Raw genomic sequence first — 21,154 nt, 5'->3', positions numbered from 1 at the left:
GTACTGTCTCAAAATCTAAGAAGTCCACCTCTGAAATTCAGTAAGATTTGTACTGTACTCTGATCTCTGAAGTTAATGGATGGAGTATTTGAACTCTGAAATTTGTACTGTCTCAAAATTACTAAGATTTGTACTGTACTTGAGCTCTGAAATTCAGTAAGATTTGTACTGTCTCAAAATTTAGTATTTGTACTCGTTAAAGTATTGCAGTAGCTGATGCAAGCTGATTTAGGAGTACATCACTTAAAGTAAAGAATGTGCAAGTTTACTGTCAAGTTTCTGGAGTTCCTGTAGTAGCCCTACTGTCAATTTCCTATTAACTTGCTACCCCTGTCAATTTCCTGGAGTTCCTGGAGTAGAGTAGTGCACTACTCTTGTTTGAGCTTTTCAGTTAATTAAAATTTGGTAGCTTGCACTTGTTTGCACTTGGAGCACGCGCACACACACAAGGGTAGCTTCAGGTTCTCTCCTGGCCATGGAGCCATGGGCTGTGAATATTAAGCATGAAATAGGGGTCTCCTTTCCTCTTAAGCAAAGTAAGTACTCCATTTTGATGCAAATTGTTGGAGTACCTTTCTAAAATTTTGAAAAGGAATCAAGACCTACAGTTTTACCCCATTTCTGCAGATACATTCTTTCTGTGCAACACGTGTGGTTTTGGTTCGATTCTAACCAATTGCATTTTGTTACATGGAACTTACGAGAAGTACAAGGACTAGGGGATGATCTATCTGCATATGATTAGTCCTTGATTTTGAGTTATGATATGTTATGCTAACAATTTTATGGGACTACAGGTTTTGAGATCTTTTCTTTCCCATGCAACCAGTTTGGTGGGCAGGAACTTGGCATTGATAAGGAAATTATTCATATTGCTTGCATGCCGAGTATCTAATTTCTGACAAGGTAAATGTGTGCCTGATACTTCCTCCTTTTTTGGTGTCTCTGTTTCAAGCTGAAAGAAATGATTGCTTTAGTGTAAAATGTACACTATGACTGCTTCCATAACAATTACTACATTTAACTGAGGAAAACCGATCCAGCATGTCTTATCTATTCATTGCTACTTTGTATGTGCCTTATGATATGTCCTCGTGTATGTTTGGACTGAAATATGATTGTCTTGGTCCTTCTTATATTTTTTTTATGATCTTAGTCAGCCTCTTTCGCACCCATTGTGTCGAGGACCAATGCCAGTATGTTGATTTTGATGTCATTTAATTTGTGAGTAAATAGAAGTTAACCTGATTATGTGGTTGCACGATTTGCCTGATTCTGTGTTTCTTTTGGGCTTTATGTTTTTCTATGCACTTGTCAAATCTATATGCGTTCTTATATAACTATTCTCTACACTTTTCACTACTAGGAAATAGCTTATAGCTTCAATTGTGCATTACGACTTAAATAAGAATCTCTGGAAAAAAAGTTGCACATTGGCATCTACATTTACCGCATTGTTTTTTCGTGCCATTCTTCTAAAGAATCTGAAGTTTCTGAACCTTTGTTTGTAATGTTGCAGGGTTCTGGTAGCGACGTTGACGGTCATCGAGAGGTTCGTGGACTGGACGGTGTCGTGGCTGCCGACGTACAGAGAAGCGAAGCTGCTGCTCGTTCTCTACCTCTGTCACCCTAGCACACGGGTAAGCAGTCGACCAGACACCCCGAGCCCGAGAGATGATCAACATTCAAATATATTTGATTCGATATGTGGCCAATTCTGAATCTGAATCTTAATGATGTTTGGGTTTCAGAGTGCGGGGAGCATGGCACGTGTACGATGGCTTCCTCCGTCCGCTGGTGGTGAGGCACAAGGATGACATCGACCGGTCCAGTTGGAGCTGAGGGCCAGAGTGAGGACGTGACTGTGTCGCAACTCAAGGCAGAGGCTGCCGTTAGTCAGGTGTGGCTCTTCGAGGCTATCCAATGTGTTTCGTCGCAGTTGCAGGCCGCGAGATCAGGCCGGGCAGGCGGCGCACATTGATGAGTGGTCCAATTTTCGGATCGGGCCATAACAACTTACGTAGGTAGTTGCTTATGTAACTGTGACATAGAATGGAATTATACATGAGTTGCTGCTACAAGGAGGAATGTAGTTGCTTATGTAACTGTGCAATAGAATGAAATTATACATGAGTTGCTGCTACAATGAGGAACTGGAGAATATACGACAACTGTGTGATAGAATGAATTTGGTTGATTTTTTTTTAATTCCTAATAAGTTAGTAGTGGCGTGGGGTTAAAATGGCGCGCTACTAGTATTTAGGATACTAGTAGCGTTGGGACTAGAGACACGCTACTACTATTTCATTAGTAGTAGCGCAGTTCATAATAGCAGTAGCGTGGATTGAACCCTCGCTGCTACTAATAAAGTTAGTAGTAGCACGGGTTTCACCCACGCTACTACTAATTTTTAGCTGTAGCGCGATACTAGTAGCGCGAGTACCCGCGCTACTAGTAGCCATTTTACCCGCGCTGCTAGTAGCCTTTTCCCTAGTAGTGATGTTATGAGATGCATGACACGCAAGCAATGACAAGGCAACAACAGCGAATAACTGGAGGACACCTGGCACATCGGTCTCGAGGCGCTACAACACTCCACCACTATGAGAGGATCTCGTCCCGAGATCTAGAATGGCACCAGAGGGAAAACGGAAGAGATAGAGAAGAGGTAAAGCTAAGTTGCTTCTTTGACAAACGAATGAAACCACGAGCCTTGAGAGGTTGAACAAATTGAAAGAAAGAATGCAACGAGAAAGAACGAAGTTGAAAGCACTCCGTTAGGAAAAGGAACAAGGAAGAACAAATTCGAACAGCACTCCGATTGGAAAGAGATGAAATACTTGATAAAATGAAAAAGCTTGAGCAAAGGGACACAACACTCCGGTTAAATGGATAAACCAAGGAAAGAACATGATCCTAACAAAACAAGAAGATGGGTTGAAGAGAGCAACAACACAACGCCTCCGGAAGGAATAAATAGAAGATAGATAATAGAAATAAAAGAATGGGGAAGAAAATGCCAAGTTGTGCCACAATTGAGCTTGAAAAGTCATCCCTAGGAGAATGGACGAACGGAGTTGTTGGAAAACCAACAACGAAAAGAGTAAGCTTGTTGTGGGCTTATGGAAAACCTCTCAAAACTGAGTTGAAATTCTGCCACTGACGGAAACGATAGATTGGATTGATATCAACAAGGATACGAGAACTTATTTCACCGGGAGGATAAATATAGAACTTGGTTCATATATAAGCACCATAAAAGTAACAATCCTTAGGGAAAGCTTCAGGTGAAATATGACCCAAGATAACTCCAACGAAGAGATTGATGGGTTTACAAATCTCATTCTTGAAGAATGATATATTACCACATAAAAAGATAAGGGAGACACAATTCCACTATGGATTGTAAGATAAAGAATGCTTGAGCTCCTCTGAAAAGAATGTTGATGAATACTTCGAGAAGGAAATTAAATCCTTGATGAAACCATCATGTAGAGCCTCCATGAAGAACTCCAGTAATAAAAGGATGATCATACGAAAGGAAAGAGAAGTTGAAAACACAAGGTGAATCCTTGTAATGATTTAGATGGATCTTTGTGACGAGATAATTGAGAGAACTTGTAACTCCGGGAAAAGAAAGATGAACAAATGGAAACAAGAATTTTTGATGAACCGCCGAAATAAGGAATTAATCACTTGGATGAAACAAGAATAAGAATTACATTATGCTTATCCTTCACCAATTAAATTGATGACAATCAACGGATTTGACATATTACTTATTCTCGTAGAAAAGATTAAGAGAGATATAACATAAATTTGAGAATGTCTTCCACAAACCACCGTTAGGATTTGAAAAAACGAATAAATTGATATGATAACCAAGGAAGAGAATTCTTGAGAAAACCACCGTAAGAATCGGGAACGATGAAAGGAAAGATATCGAAGCACCGAGAAGAAATTAGCAAAAGAACGAAGATGTTTGAGAGAATTTAGATACAAGTGACACGAATAGATCACGGACCGATTAGAGAATATTTGAATGAAGCACCAGTAAGATTTGGAGAATGATAGCTGAAAGCTGAGAATGAATAATATTAGAAAAGATGGCCTTCGGAGGAAATAAATTGAAAACAACTCATGAAATTCTCCGGGTGGGTGAAAAGAATTCTCACAATCAAAACCAATTATGAGAGGATGTCACGAAGCTAGAGCCATGACTCTTGAAGAGAAAGGAGCAAGATTTAGAGGAAAAATCTTCTTCGGTCTTCAAAATCCAAGAATGACGACGAGAAACACCACCATGAATTGTTGAGATACTCCGGAATAACAAATATAAAGGTTGAGCCAACGGTGATAAGAATTTTGAAAGATCTTGGAGAAAGACATTTGATAGATGATAATTCATTCTTACGTCAGACTTTAAAAAATTTAAGAATAACTCCGGTAAAATTAGAAGAGTCAGGTAAGATCCTGGGAAAAGACATGTGGGTTAGGGCCCACTCAAAAGAAACACCGTTGAAATGGTTTAAAAGAGAGGTTGCACCGGTGGAATTAAATGGCTTGAATGAGATAACAACCTCGAAATAGGTTGAACTGATCTTGAATGAAAAGACGAGCCTTGAGATATCTTTAGCACTCCAGAACAAATGAATAGCGAGAAGTGAAATATTATGAGGTGCACCGGTATGAGAAGGCATTGGCAAAAGAAAAGACTTGAATTGAATCCACCGGAGAAGGAAAATAACGAATAACAATGAACTTGAGGCTCCGTTAGAATCTTCCTGAGAATCACCGGATAAGAACATTGATGTTAAAGAAATGGAGAGGCTTCACATGAATAAAATGGATACTTGAATAAGAAATCTTAGTCCTTGAAGAAAAAGGGTGGGTGGGTGGGAAAAACAAAGGCAGCTTGGGACGAATGAAACAAACAACATTGAGAAGAACTGATAATTGATCTAAAGGATGTTGAAAAGATCGGATCCACTTGAAGAGAGAGACGCCGGTTGAAAAAGGATTGACATGGCAATCTCGATTATCATGAAGGATTAGTGTTCACATCGGAGTATGAGAACACCACTTAGGGAAGGTATGGAATCAACATTAGACTTCGAAGCAACTCGAATACCACAACTCAAAACAAAACAAGGATTGGGTTGCAGAATAAGCCAGAACAAACATATGATTGAGATTTCGTCTGAAGTTTTCATGGTGGGGCCTACACGGGCTCGATCGTACAACACCATCATGTACAAGGCGGTGCACATGACATACGAAGCGTCCCCGAGTCGGCATAGCCAAGGACTCTTTAAGACACAACGAGACCACTGTAAAACCAACTGTGAATAGGCGGACCACTAGACGTCGAACCCCAATTTCATATCATACCTCTGTCGGAAAGATATCCTAAGAGCTACTTGAATTCCCACTTATAAACTCCTGAAATTTTCCGGTTATGCAATCAGGTGTTGGGGATACAGGGGAAGCATAATATCTCACCCAAAACTAACAAATCCTACATCCAGCTCTATCCATCCTTCAACACATAACCAAGAAACCTTCGGAAATCATTTACCTCAACCTTCAAAAAGCATCCGTTATACGAGTTATGGCAATACTCCCGAACTCCCGCCCCAGTACTGGGTGGCGTCGAGGTTATCTCACCAACAACTGCATAAAAGAGATTTTCGATGTCGGCAAGCTCAGGTATTCCAGAATTGCAACGATAAAATTGTGATGACAACATCTCAGAGCTCAACTCCCCGGGACACTGCCACAACCCCTAAATGAGAGGAGGCACCAAGAACAATGTTCTTGTCACAAAACCATCGGGACGATTCCAAGATACCAGCGTGATCCTAAATGTTTTTTGTGAAATTTGAGAAGAGAAAAGTCAAAACTCTACGTCAGGATGCCTCACCAGAGCGACGAAGGGACTGAGGAGTAAAAAGAATCCTACTCTCCGATATATATAATCCTAAATGACTCAAAACATTTTTCTAGACTCAACAACGCCAATGATTCGACCAAGCAGGGGGCTCCTAAGTCGGGGAAGGCTCTGATACCAACTTGTAACACCCACGATGCGGCTATATCTCCCACGTGTCGAAGCACGACTTAGAGGCATAACCGCATTGTAAGCAATGTCGCAAGTGAGGTAATCTTCACACAACCCATGTAATACATAAGGGAAAGAGATACATAGTTGGCTTACAATCACCACTTCACACAATTACATGAATAAAGCATTACATCATGCAGATACAATCAAGGTCCGACTACGAAACCAAAATAAAAGAAGACTACCCCAAATGCTACACAGATCCCCGATCGTCCCAACTGTGCTCCACTACTGATCAATTGAAACGAAACAACACAATGAACGAGATCTTCATCGGGCTCCTCCTTGAGCTTGGTTGCGTCACCTGAACGGTTCAACGGCACCTGCAAACTGGTTTTGGAAGTATATGTGAGTCACGGGGACTCAGCAATCTCATACCCTCGCAATTAAGACTATTTAAGCTTATAGGAAGGGTAAAGGTAGGATGGTGGAGTTGCAGCAAGCGACTAGCATGTATGGTGGCTAACATATGCAAATGAGAGCGAGAAGAGAAGGCAAAGCACATTCGAGAAAACTATGATCAAGAAATGATCCTAGAACAACCTACGTCAAACATAACTCCAACACCGTGTTCACTTCCCGGACTCCGCCGAGCAGAGACCATCACGGCTACACACGCGGTTGATGTATTTTAATTAAGATCAACTTCAGGTTTTCTACAACCATACATTAACAAATTCCCATCTGCCCATAACCGCGGGCACGGCTTTAGAAAGATCAATCCCTGCAGGGGTGTCCCAACTTAGCCCATCACAAGCTCTCACGGTCAACGAAGGATGTTCCTTCTCCCAAGACAATCCGATCAAACTCGGCATCCCGGTTACAAGACATCCTCGATAGTGGTAAAACAACTCCAGTAAAGCCGCTCGAATGTGCCGACAAATCCTGATAGGAGCTGCACATATCTTGTTCTCAGGGCACACTCAGATGAGACTAGCTACAAGTAAAACCAACCCTCAAGTTTCCCCGAGGTGGCCCCGCAGGCAGCTCAGTTCGGACCAACACTTAGAGAAGCACTAGCCAGGGGGGCTAAAATAAAGATGACCCATGAGCCGGCCAACTCAAGGGAAAGAAAAGGCTAGGTGGCGAATGGTAAAACCAATGTTGGGCCATGCTGGAGGAGTTTTATTCAAGGCGAACTATCAAGGGGTTTGCATTATAACCCAACCGTGCAAGGAACGCAAAATCCGGGAACATAACACCGATATGACGGAAACTAGGGCGGCAAGAGTGGAACAAAACACCAGGCATAAGGCCGAGCCTTCCACCCTTTACCAAGTATATAGATGCATTAATTAAATAAGAGATATTGTAATATCCCAACAAAATATCCATGTTCCAAACATGGAACAAGCTCCAACCTTTACCTGCAACTAACAACGCTATAAGAGGGGCTGAGCAAAGCGGTAACATAGCCAAACAACGGTTTGCTAGGAAAAGGTGGGTTAGAGGCTTGACATGGCAATATAGGAGGCATGATATAGCAAGTGGTAGGTATCGCGGCATAGCAATAGAGCAAGGAACTAGCAAGCAAAGATAGAAGTGATTTCGTGGGTATGGTCATCTTGCCTGAGATCCCGCAAGGAAGAAGAACGAGTCCCTGAAGAAAACAAACGGACGTAGTCGAACGGATCCTCACAAATGCGATGTTAACGGAACTAACCCGAAGAAGCAACACCGGAAAGAAGCAAACAACATAGTAGACAACCATCACATAAACATGGCACAATGCACAATCAAGTATGATGCATGTCCGGTTTAATGCGGCATGGCATGGCAAAGTGCACAAACAAAACTACAAATTAAGTGGAGCTCAATATGCAACTCCGTTGCATATTGACGAAACACCACATCAATTGTTTAGTCCTCTCTCGTTTAGGTACCCAACAGTATTAAATGTTGTTAAACATGGCAAGAGGAAAAGCATAAACAAATTATCCATTTAGGCAAGTTTAATTGAGGCCAGAACGCCAAACAACAATTCTATTAAAACCCCATATGCATTTAGCAAATTAATGCAAACAACAATTTAAACCATTTAAAAGTTGTTATTGTGATGCGGATGACATGTGCAAGTTTAAGCATTTTTTATTAAGAGTTGATAAGAGCATTATGAAGCATTTTGTCATTGTAGTGGAAACAAAAGGGGTGCCACGGCGACGATAACGAAACGGTGCCACGGCAATGTTCCGGTTCCGACAACTCATTGAGACGTCGGTGCAAAAGAAAGTGTGATGGGAGCGGGTCATGCGATAAACGGTGGGGTGCTCCCTGTTACCGGGTTCCCAGGGGTTAGCGGCAAACGAGGAGGACCGAGCAAGTGACAACTCGGACACGGTGCAAACATAGGGTGCAACTCATACAACACATCACATGCATGCGGTCCACGGGCGTCGTTCCAGCGGTTATACCTTTGAAGCGTGCGTTTTCGAAGCGTATCGAGTTCGTCAAGGGAAGTAGTCGTTCACAGCCGTCCTGGAAGTCGCGTTACATGTTCAGGAAGCGGTAGAAGTACGGGTCTTCGACAATGGTCGTCGTACACGTTCCGAGGTCGTCGGTAGAGGTACTCGCGATCTCGGCGACGGTAGTGGAAGACATTTTCGTATGTGTTCAAGTCATTGGTAGAGGTACTTGATGAATCCCAAAACGGTCTTAGGCGTCTTCGTGTGTAGGGGTACTTAGCGTTTCCGCGTCGTCAGTCTTGCCGGTCCCGGTCTCGGCAACGTAGTTGTACAAGAGCGTCATCGGACTTGTCAAATCCGAAGTCTTCAAGGGTCGTCGTTTTACTTGGCGCTTGCGGTCTTGATAGCTCGAAGGGGTACTTGGTGTTCTCGGTCTTGCGGGTCATGGTACTTGGCGTTCGGTGCGGTACTTGTCAAACAAGAGGCAAAGTCGTGGTACTTGCCGACGTTTCCATGAAGCAACAAACGAAGCACCCGCAACCAAAAGCAACCAGTGCCCCTGGTGCTCTGTATGATGGTCGATGCACTTGTGGCCGAACAAAAGAGCAAACAAGGCGTCCTGGAGAAGCCTGGAGTGGCCTGGAGCGGCACCGATCCCGTCAACGCAGCAGATCTCCTCCCGTTGGATGTACAGGAGGCCATCCATGGAGGTTGAGGCCGCAACGGCGACCGACGAACTGAAGGAGGCAACATCTCGACTCCTGCAGCAAAATGACGGTGAGGCGGAGAAGGGGCCGACAGGCTGCAGAGGCCGTGAGGAATGCAGGGGCTGCAGGCGAGCTCGCTCGGGGAGCTCCTCGGGGGCATCTGGTCGGGGTCGAAGCTAAGACGGCGAGAGGCGTCGGGCTTCGCAGGTGGAGCCGAGGTCGCGAGGCAACGACGGGGAGATAGGGGAGGCGCTGGTTGTAGAGGTCGGGGCGGTACTTCGGTGGCGCTGCTCTGTAGCAGAAGAAGAAGAGGGAGGCGCAGCCGAGGCGATGGCATGTTGGTTCCGGCGAGCTCCGACCCATGGCGGCGCACGGCAAAGCGGGGCAACGCGCGCGGAGGGGCAGGTTGCGGCGCGACGAGGTGGCTAGGAAGAGCAGCTGCCGCAGGGCGTGGAAGGAGGAGCAGCCAGGATGGGGTCGCACGGAGGGTAGCAGAGGAGGGCGACAGGGATCGAGCGCGGGCGGCGCTGCCGTTCTCTCTCTCACACTAGGCGGCACATGGGAGGACGAAGGGAGATGGGAAAGCTAGGAGAGGAAGGCCGCGGCGCTGGAGGGAAGAGGGATGGAGAGATCGACAGGAGGCCTCCCCTGGCGCTAGGGTTAGAGGGAAGGATGGGCCTGGGGCGAACGGGCCTTAGAGGCCAGCCCAGTTGCTGCTTCTTGCTGGAGACCCCAAACGGGCTGGTTGGGCTCTCCCTCTCTCTCCCTAAATCTTCTTCTTTCATCTCCCAAAACAGAAAAAAATCAAAGAAAAGGAGAATAAAGGAAGTGTTAGGGATAGAATTTGCGCGGGAGGTTAATTTCCTCAGACTCATAAAAATGAGCTTGTTCCAAGAAGATAGGAAAGAGCACACATGTGAAGTTTGAATTCCAACTCATTTGAATTTAATTCAACTGAGTGCGAGAAGGAAGTCGGTATTTGATAGGTCCAAAAATGTTGGGAATTTTGGTACAGCTCCGGAAAATGGTAAAAGAATTATTGGCAAGGCTAGAGAGTCAAAACTTGAAGAAGAAAAAGGCCAAGGGATTTAATATGCAAGTGGGTTCATGGGTGATTCCAAAACAATGGAATTTTAAATATAGCTCCCTAATAACAGTAGGAGACTTTTATATGTTATAAAGAGAATTTCACCTTGTGAACTCCCTCGATTTAAATGGATCGAATATCCACACAATTTATTTAAGAGAGTCTTAGTTAGCTTTGAGAAAAGATGGCATGATGACATGATGCAATGCACATGATGTAACGAACCAAACAAATCACATGACGAAACCGGGAAACCCTGGAAGGCATCTGAAGCTCCGGTCTTGGGGTGTCACATCCCATCTTTGGCTCGTTGTTGTCCGGGGCCTCGCCGTCGTCCACCACCTTGGATGCGCTCGGCGCGGCATGGTCAACATGGTCAATGAACGACACCATCGGAAGTAGACTGTGAGTGGAGAGGCTGACAGCAGGGTCCACGGTTGCAAGCAAGGAAATGCCTCCTTATTACGTGCAAAATAATGATTCCTCCACCTGACATCTGGGACCCACCGGAAGGGCCTCTGTATTTCGCAAAAATAACGTGCCCCCCGCTGACATGTCGGACCCACCAGCTATCTTCGCACGCAAGGAAGTGCCTCCTTATTACGCACAAAAAAATGAATATTCCCCCTGCTAGCTGGAACCCAGCATAGTGGGAGGCTGACTTGTGGGCCTACCAAGTTGACGGGGACGGAGGGCTTTGTCAACTTAGTCAATATGAACGATTCTAGCTCCTGTTACCGTACGATGTTCATCCAACGACCGTAGTGCTTCTTTAACCTCTGGTCTTCTTGCTCCAGCCGCCCAAACCAGCGCCGGTCGTGCCGCGTGCTCCTATCTCCCGTGGCCGGCTATGATGCCACGGAGGCCTCACCGCCCCCTACTACTCCCATCGGTGGCCAGGCCATCCCTCTACTCACCCACACCCCCTGTTATTCTGCGGCGACAGGAGCCTCACACCGCAGCCGAACCAGCGAACCCTCGTACTCCTCTTCGCGTGGGCATCCACTGCTGCGTCTTCCCCGGCTCTGAGTCGTCCCCTTCCTAGTCCTTGCCGTCGTCCACCGCCGTGGTGCTCTCGGCGCGGCGTGGTCAACGTGGTCAAGGAACGACTTCCATCGGATGTGGACTGTACGTGGAGAGGCTGACAGCTGGGTCCACGGCCGCAGCAAGGAAGTGCCTCCTAATTACGCGCAAAATAATGATTCCTCCACCTGACAGCGGGGACCAACGGATGGGCCACCATATTTCGCGAAAAAAACGTTTCCCCCTGACTGCTTGGACCCACCAGCTACATCTTCGCACGCAAGGAAGTGCGTCCGGCAAAAAAATGATTCGCCCCCCTGACTGCTGGGACCCACCAGCTACATCTTCGCACGCAAGGAAGTGCGTCCAGGCAAAAAAAACGATTCGTCCCCCTGACTGCTGGGACCCACCAGCTACATCTTCGCACACAAGGAAGTGCCTGACAGTCAGGACCCACCTAGTCGAAGCGTACGTAGCGTTGTCATTCTGGTCGCGAACGTGTACGTACATATATACTGGTGGATGTATGTAACGCCCCGAGACCGATGTGCCAGGTGTCCTCCAGTTATTCATTGTTTTTGCGTTGTCATTGCTTGCGTGTCATGCATTGCATATCATGTCATCATGTGCATCTCATTGCATACATGTTCGTCTCATGCATCCGAGCATTTTCCCCATTGTCCGTTTTGCAATCCGGCGCTTCTATGTCACCCGGAGTTCCCTTTTACCTCTTTTCGTGTGTGGGGGTTAAACATTTTCGGATTGGACCGAGACTTGTCATTCGGCCTTGGTTTACTACCGGTAGACCGTCTGTCAATTTCGTGCCATTCGGACTTCGTTTGATACTCCAACGGTTAACTGAGGGACCGTAAAGGCCTCGTGTGTTGCAGCCCAACACCTCTCCAAAGTGGCCCAAAACCCACCTAAACCTCCTCCATCATCTCGGTCATTCAATCACGATCGCGTGACCGAAAACCGCACCTCATTTGGACTCTCCTAGCTCCCTCTACCTATAAATAGGTGTCCCTCTCGAAATTTTCGCGGATGAAACCCTAGCTCCTTCTACCTCGCGCCACCGGACAAAATCTCCCCACGCCTGACATGTCCGCGCCGCCGCCTCCAGCCAACCGAAGCTCGCCACCTGTCCTCCACCACCTCTCTCTCTCCTCCCCGCCTCCCGCGGCCAAGCGGGCCCAGGGCAGGCCCGCCCGGGCCCGATCTGCTCCGCCGCCGCTCGGTCGCGCGCCCGAGGCACGCGCCGCCCCGCCGCCGGCCGTTCCTCGCCGCGCCGCCCGTTCCTCGCCGCGCCGCCCGTCCCCGCCGCCGCGCGCCTCGCCAGGCCCCGCCGTGCTGCGCCTCCGCCGCCTCGCACGCCATGCGCCACCGCCTAGCTGCTCCGCCCGACGCGCCGCCCGTGCTCCGGCGGCCGTGCCGCTTCTCGCTGGCGATCGCCGCTCCGCGGCGACCTCGAGCCCGGCCACTGCCTCCCTTGTTCTCCGGCACCAACTCCGGCGAAGATCCGACTCCGCCTCGATCTGCGTGCACCCGGGTCAAAACCCTAGATCCGTTCTAGGAGTGGTAATTTCACCAAGTCCCGAGTATTTTTGGCATTTTTCCTCGCATCCTTACTCTGTCATCGTAGCTCCGATTTGTGCGTGTAGCATATCAAAATGTTCGTCTCGACAAGTACATCATTTCATCTCATTCCATAATTTTCATTTGAGCTCATATTGATGCCCGAAATGCTATTGGAAAAGGGCTATGTGATGAATTTGTCAGATCTGTTTCAGCAAATGGCTTTTTTTCATTTTTGCCATGTTTAATGTGTGCATGATATGATCCTGAGCTCTACATGTGTTTTGTTATTTGCCATGCCATCTTTAAAGAGGTGCTTGCATGTATTTTGTGATATGTGTGGTGACTAGCACAAGCTTGCAAAGTAGCGTAATTGGTAATGCTTATTTCAGGGACTTAGAATTTCACTAAGTCCTTGTCCTGATTTTGTCGTTATGCCATATGTTCATGTTGTTTCCTAGTGATCCGTGTCTCTTTTGAGGATGATCAGTAAGGATGTTTTGTCAATATTGTTCTGCCCTATCCAATCATGTCTTTGTTTGCATTTATGGAGCACCCTAGCTTGAGTCAATCGAGCTCTACTTTTGCAATATCGTGAATCCTGGCAGATTGTTGACTTGTTAGCGATTTTGCCGAGGATGTTGCTATTGATCCGTGCATGCTATGTTATTGTTCTTTCCATGTCTAGCTTCTATGCCATTCTTCTTTATGGGAGTATGCTTAGTTTGTCATGCCATGCTCTTTAGTGAGTGCATCAAGCTCGTAAACATGCCTACTCGTTAACTGATTTGAATGCTCCAGTTTTTCGCTAAGTCTGAGATCTGTTTATATTTTTGCCATGTTCACATGCTTGCCATTGTATTTTATTATCCCTTTTGGCTCAAGGTTACTAAGGGACTTTTGTTAAGTGCTTTGAGTATCTTCATTCCATGCCTTGCCTTGCCATATTAAGTTCCTGTAGCATGTAGTTTTCATGCTCTAAAGTGTGCTTCCTGATGATAAATTCCTGACATGTTATTTCACTAAGTCTGAAACCTGTTATCGTTTGCTCTTTTGCCATGCTTGTTTGAACGTGTTAATGGATGAATTAGCCGTAGCTCAGTGTTCATCTTTTGTCAAGCATCATGATTGGATCCCTGCCATGTATTGTTTTGCCATGTTTGAGTGCTGTAGCATATTTATCTTGATGCATTTAGATGGTCACTTGCTGATTATCGCAGACCGGTGCCATATTTGTTTTGCTTGCCATTTCCAAACCGTGCATCCGATTCCGGTGATCTTTATATAGATTTCAACCAAAATCACCCCACCTTTCTAGTGGCACTCTTGGATTTCCAAGTTGAGGCCTGGTTCAATCATTCCTTTGCAAATCATGCATATGCATCGCATACCGCATCCCGCATATCATACCATGTTCTTGTGTATGTTGTGTGCTTCTTTCCGGTGTTGCTTCTTCGGGTTGGTTCCATAACGCCACGTTTGTGAGGACCCGTTCGACTATGTACGTTTGCCTTCCTCATGGACTCGTTCTTCTTCCTTGTGGGATTTCAGGCAAGATGACCATACCCTCGAAATCACTTCTATCTTTGCTTGCTAGATGCTCACTCTTTTGCTATGCCTATGCTGCTATACCTACCACTTGCTTATCATGCCTCCCATATTGTTGAACCAAGCCTCTAACCCACATTGTCCTAGCAAACCGTTGTTTGGCTATGTTACCGCTTTGCTCAGCCCCTCTTATAGCGTTGTTAGTTGCAGGTGAAGATTGAAGTTTGTACCTTGTTGGTACATGGTTATGTTGTTCCTTGTTGGAACATGTTTACTTGTTGGGATATCACAATATCTCTTATCTAATTAATGCATCTATATACTTGGTAAAGGGTGGAAGGCTCGGCCTTATGCCTGGTGTTTTGTTCCACTCTTGCCGCCCTAGTTTCCGTCATATCGGTGTTATGTTCCCGGATTTTGTGTTCCTTACGCGGTTGGGTTATAATGGGAACCCCTTGACAGTTCGCCTTGAATAAAACTCCTCCAGAAATGCCCAACCTTGGTTTTACCATTTGCCACCTAGCCTTTTTTCCCTTGGGAGTCACGCTCCCGAGGGTCATCATTATTTAACCCCCTCGGGCCAGTGCTCCTCTGTGTGTTGGTCCGACCGAGTAGACTGCGGAGCCACCTCGAGGCAACTTGAGGGTTGGTTTTACTCGTAGGATGTCTCATCTGAGTGTGCCTTGAGAACGAGATATGTGCAGCTCCTATCGGGATTTGTCGGCACATTCGGGCGGTGTTGCTGGACTTGTTTTACCATTGTCGAGGATGTCTTGTAACCTAGATGCCGAGCCTGATCGGATTGTCTTGGGAGAAGGAATATCCTTCGTTGACCATGAGAGCTTGTGATGGGCTAAGTTGGGACACCCCTGCAGGGTTTTGAACTTTCTAAAGCCGTGCCCGCGGTTATGGGCAGATGGGAATTTGTTAATGTCCGGTTGTAGAAAACTTGAAGTTGATCTTAATTAAAACACATCAACCGCGTGTGTAATCGTGATGGTCTCTTCTCGGCCAGGTCCGGGAAGTGAACACGGTGTTGGAGTTATGCTTGACGTAGGTTGTTCTAGGATCACTTCTTGATCATAGTTGTTCGATTGTGCTTTGCCTTCTCTTCTCCCTCTCATTTGCGTATGTTAGCCACCATATATGCTAATCGCTTGCTGCAGCTCCACCTCATACCTTTACCTTACCCATAAGCTTAAATAGTCTTGATCGCGAGGGTGTGAGATTGTTGAGTCCTCGTGACTCACAGATACTTTCAAAACTAGCTTGCAGGTGCCGATGAGTCCATGCAGATGACGCAACCAAGCTCAAGGAGGAGCTCGATGAAGATCTTGTCCTTTGTGTTGTTTCGTTCTAGTTGATCAGTAGTGGAGCCCAGTTGGGGTCGATCGGGGACCTTGTCGCATTTGGGGTTCTTCTTTTATTTTGGTTCCATAGCCGGACCTTGATTATATTTGGATGTTGTAATGTTGTATTCATGTATTTGTGTGAAGTGGCAATTGAAAGCCAACTATGTATCTTTTCCCCTATTGTATTACATGGGTTGTTTGCGAAGATTACCTCACTTGCGACATTGCTTTCAATGTGGTTATGCCTCTAAGTCGTGCTTCGACACGTGGGAGATATAGCCGCATCGAGGGCGTTACAAGTTGGTATCAGAGCCTTCCCCGACCTTAGGAGCCCCCTGCTTGATCGAATCGCTGGCGTTATTGAGTCTAGAAATGTTTTGAGTCATTTAGGAATTATATATATCGGAGAGTTAGGACTTCTTTTTACTCCTCAGTCCCTTCGTCGCTCTGGTGAGGCATCCTGACGTAGAGTTTTGACTCTTCTCTTCTCAAATTTCACTAAAAAATTTTAGGATCACGCGGGTATCTTGGAATCGTTCCGATGGTTTTGTGACGAGAACATTGTTCTTGGTGCCTCCTGTCATTTAGGGGTTGTGGCAGTGTCCCGGGGAGTTGAGCTCCGAGGTGTTGTCGTCACAATTTTATCGTTGCAGTTCTGGAATACCTGAGTTTAGTTTCGCCGACATCGAAAATCTCTTTTATGCAGTTGTTGGTGAGATAACCTCGACGCCACCCAGTACTGGGGCGGGAGTTCGGGAGTATTGCCATAACTCGTATAACGGATGCTTTTCGAAGGTTGAGGTAAATGATTTCCGAAGGTTTCTTGGTTATGTGTTGAAGGATGGATACAGCTGGATGTAGGATTTGCTAGTTTTGGGTGAGATATTATGCTTCCCCTGTATCCCCAACACCTGATTGCATAACCGGAAAATTTCGGGAGTTTATAAGTGGGAATTCAAGTAGCTCTTAGGATATCTTTCCGACAGATGTATGATATGAAATTGGGGTTCGACGTCTAGTGGTCCGCCAATCCACGGTTGGTTTTACAGTGGTCTCATTGTGTCTTAAAGAGTCCTTGGCTATGCCGACTCGGGGACGCTTCGTATGTCATGTGCACTGCCTTGTACATGATGGTGCTGTACGATCGAGCCCGTGTAGGCCCCACCACGAAAACTTCGGACGAAATCTCTATCATATGTTTGTTCCGGCTTATTTCGCAAGCCAATCCTTTATTTTGTTATTATTGTGGTATTCGAGTTGCTTCAAAGTCAAATGTTGATTCCATACCTTTTCCTAAGCGGTGTTCTCATATTTCTATGTGAATACTAATCCTTCTCGATCATCGAGTTTGTCATTTCAATTTCTTCTCAACCGGTGAGCTTCCCTTCAAGTGGATCTGATCACTTCAACATTTGCAAGATCCAATCTCAGTTCTTCTCAACGGTGTTTGTTTCATCCGTCTCCAAGTTGCCTTTGTTTTTCCCGCCCTCCCACCCTTGTTTCTTCAAGGACTCAGATTTCTTATTCAAGTATCTTTTTATTCATGTGAAGTCTCTCCATTCTTTTCCTTCATGTTCTTACCCGGTGATTCTCATGAAGATTCTAACGGAGCTTCTAGTTCGTCATTCATCATTCCTTTTCTTCTCCGGTGGAACCAATTCAAGCTTTGTTGATCATATTCTTTCCTCGTTTCAAGTACCACCTCTTACCGGTGTACCTCATAATAATTCACTTCTCGCTATTCGATTGTTCCGGAGTGCTGAAGATATCTCGAAGATTCGTGTTTCCACTCTGCATTCGTTCAAGCTCTTTCGAGATTGGTATCTCATTCAAGCCATTTTAATTCAACCGGTGAATTCTCTCTTTTAAATCATTTCAACGGTGTTTCTTTTGAGTGGGCCCTAACCCACGGGTCTTTTCCCAGGATCTTACCTGACTCTTCTTATTTTTCTGGAGCTTCTCAATTTCTTTTCTAAAAGTTTGACGTAAGAATGATTATCATCAGTCAAATGTCTTTCTCCAAGATCGGTTAAATTCTTTTCATCGTTGGCTCAACCTTTCTAATTTTCATCCCGGAGTATCTCAACAATTCATGATGGTGTTTCTCGTCGTACTTCTCAGATTTTGAAGACCGAAGAAGAGTTTCTTTTAAATCTTGCCCCATTCTCTGCCATCCTCTCATAATTGTTTTGATTGTGAGAATTTCTTTTCACCTATCCGGAGCAATTCAAGAGTCTTCTCAGTTTGATTATCCGGAGTCCATCAATTCAGGTTTATTCATTCACAGCTTTAAGTTATCATTCTCCAATCTTACCCGTGCATCGTTCAAGTGATCTCTAATCGGTCCGTGATCTATTTGTTTCACTTGTATCTAAATTCTCTCAAACATCTTTGTTCTTTTGCTAATTCTCCCCGATGCTTCGATATCTTTCCTTTGATCGTCCCCAATTCTTACGGTGGTTTGCTCAAGATTCTCTTCCATGGTGATCATATCAATTCATTCATTGTTTCAATCCTACCGGTGTTTCGTTGAAGACCTTATCAAGTTATCGATATCTCTCTTAATACTTTTCAACGAGAATAAGTAGGATGCCAAATACGTTTGCTTGTCATCAATTTAAATTGATGAAGGATAAGCATAATATAATTCTTATTCTTGTTTCATCCAAGCGATTAATTCCTTATTCCGGAGGTTCATCAAAATTCTCTATTTCAATGGTTTCATCTTTCCTTTTCCGGAGTTCCAAGTTTTTTCTCGGTTTTATCATCGTGAAGATCCATCTAAAATCATTGCAAGGCTTTAAACCTTATTCTTTTCATCCTACATTTTCTTTGATCATTCTTTTTGTTTACTGGAGTTCTTCATGGAGGTTCTACATGATGGTTCATCAAGGATGTAATTCATATTTTTTCGAAGTGTTAATCGAGCTTCTTTTTAGAGGAGCTCAAGCATTTTTCATCTTGCAATCTGGAGTGCAATTCTTTCTACCATATTATTGGAGGTGGTATTATGTCATTCTTGATAATTTGGGTTCATGTTTCATAATTCACATGTTGTTAGGAATGAGGTATTTTAAATCCATCAATATCTTCTTTGAAATTATCTTGGGTTATATTTCACCTAAAGCCTTCCCTAAGGTTTGTTGCTATTTATGGTGCTTTATAAAGGACCCAAGCTCTTCTTTATACTCCCGGTGAAATACTTTCTCGTCTCCTTGTTGATACCAATCCAATTCTTTTTCCCGTGAGTGGCAGGTTGTCACCTCATAATTTGAGATGTATTCCATAAGACCATATCAAGCGTATTCTTTTTGTTGTTGGTGTTCCAACAACTCCGCTCGACCCGTCTCCTAAGGATGCCTTCTCAAGCTTTTTTGTGGCATAAGATGGCATTTTCTTCTCCATTCTTTTATTTCAATTATCTATCTTCTATTCTTTCGTTCCGAAGCCATTGTGATGTTGCTCTCTTCAACCCTTATTCTTATTTTTGTCAGGACCTTATTCTTTTCATGCTTATCCATTTATCCAGAGTGTTGTGCCTTTTGCTCAAGTTCTTTTTCATCTTATCAAGTCTTGCATATCTTTCCAACCGGAGTGCTGTTCGAATTTGTTCTTCCTTGTTTCCTTTTCCTAATGGAGTGTTTTCTACTTCGTTCATCTCCGTTGTATTCTTTTTGTGATATGGCTTAACCTTTTCAAGGTTCTTTAGTTTCACTCTTTTATCAAGGAAGCAACTTAGTTTTACCTCTCCTCTTTCTCTTCCATTGTCCCTCCGGTGCCATTCTAGATCTCGGGATGAGATCCTCTTGTAGTGGTGGAGTGTTGTAACGCCCCGAGACCGATGTGCCAGGTGTCCTCCAGTTATTCGCTATTATTGCGTTGTCATTGCTTGTGTGTCATGCATTGCATATCATGTGCATTTCATTGCATACATGTTCGTCTCATGCATCCGAGCATTTTCCCCGTTGTCCATTTTGCAATCCGGCGCTCCTATGTCACCCGGAGTCCCCTTTTACCTCTTTTCGTGTGTGGGGGTTAAAAATTTTCGGATTGGACCGAGACTTGTCATGCGGCCTTGGTTTACTACTGGTAGACCGTCTGTCAAGTTTCGTGCCATTTGGACTTCGTTTGATACTCCAACGGTTAACCGAGGGACTGTAAAGTCCTCGTGTGTGTTGCAGCCCGAAACCCACCTAAACCTCATCCATCATCTCGGTCGTTCGATCACGATCGCGTGGCCGAAATCCGCACCTCATTTGGACTCTCCTAGCTCCCTCTACCTATAAATAGGTGCCCCTCTCGAAATTTTCGCGGATGAAACCCTAGCTCCTTCTACCTCGCGCCACCGGACGAAATCTCCCCGCGCCGGACATGTCCGCGCCACCGCCTCCAGCCAACCGAAGCTCGCCACCTGTCCTCCGCCACCTCTCTCTCTCCTCCCCGCCTCTCATGGCCCACCGGGCCCAGGGCAGGCCCGCCCGGGCCCGATTTGCTCCGCCGCCGCTCGGTCGGGCGCCCGAGGCATGCGCCGCCCCGCCGCCGGCCGTTCCTCGCCGCGCCGCCCGTCCCCGCTGCCGCGCGCCTCGCCGGGCCCTGCCGTGCTGCGCCTCCGCCGCCTTGCACGCCATGCGCCACCGCCTAGCTGCTCCGCCCGACGCGCCGCCCGTGCTCCGGCGGCCGCGCCTCTTCTCGCCGGCCATAGCCGCCCCGCGCGACCTCGAGCCCGGCCACCGCCTCCCCTGTTCTTCGGCGCCAACTCCGGCGAAGATCGGCTCCGCCTCGATCTACGTGCACCCAGGTCAAAATGCTAGATCCGTTCTCGGAGTGGTAATTTCACCAAGTCCCCAGTATTTTTGGCATTTTTCCTCGCACCGTAACTCTGTCATCGTAGCTCCGATTTGTGCGTGTTCATATCGAAATGATCATCTCATTCCATAATTTTCATTTGAGCTCATCTTGATGCCCGAAAGACTGTTGGAAGAGGGCTATGTGATGAATTTGTCAGATCTGTTTCAGCAAATGTCTTTTTTTCATTTTTGCCATGTTGAATGTGTGCATTATATGATCCTGAGCTCTACATGTGTTTTGTTATTTGCCATGCCATCTTTACAGAGGTGCTTGCCATGTATTTTTGTGATATGTGTGGTGACTAGCACAAGCTTGCAAAGTAGCGTAATCGGTAATGCTGATTTCAGGGACTTAGAATTTCACTAAGTCCTTGTCATGATTTTGTCGTTATGCCATATGTTCATGTTGTTTCCTAGTGATCCGTGCCTCTTTTGAGGATGATCAGTAAGGATGTTTTGTCAATATTTTGGTGCTCTATCCATCCATGG

At 45.7% G+C, this 21,154-nt stretch overlaps 1 pseudogene; it reads left to right on the top strand.

Annotated features, from left to right (window-relative positions):
* Positions 1-216: 216 nt before the first annotated feature.
* LOC123153352 (putative HVA22-like protein g) lies at positions 217-1,981 on the top strand (annotated as a pseudogene).
* Positions 1,982-21,154: the final 19,173 nt, after the last annotated feature.

The sequence above is a fragment of the Triticum aestivum genome, chromosome 7A, assembly GCF_018294505.1.
Source record: "Triticum aestivum cultivar Chinese Spring chromosome 7A, IWGSC CS RefSeq v2.1, whole genome shotgun sequence".
Lineage (NCBI taxonomy): Eukaryota > Viridiplantae > Streptophyta > Magnoliopsida > Poales > Poaceae > Triticum > Triticum aestivum.
Note: the sequence above shows the minus strand (reverse complement) of the source record. Positions and strands in the feature narration are given on the sequence as shown.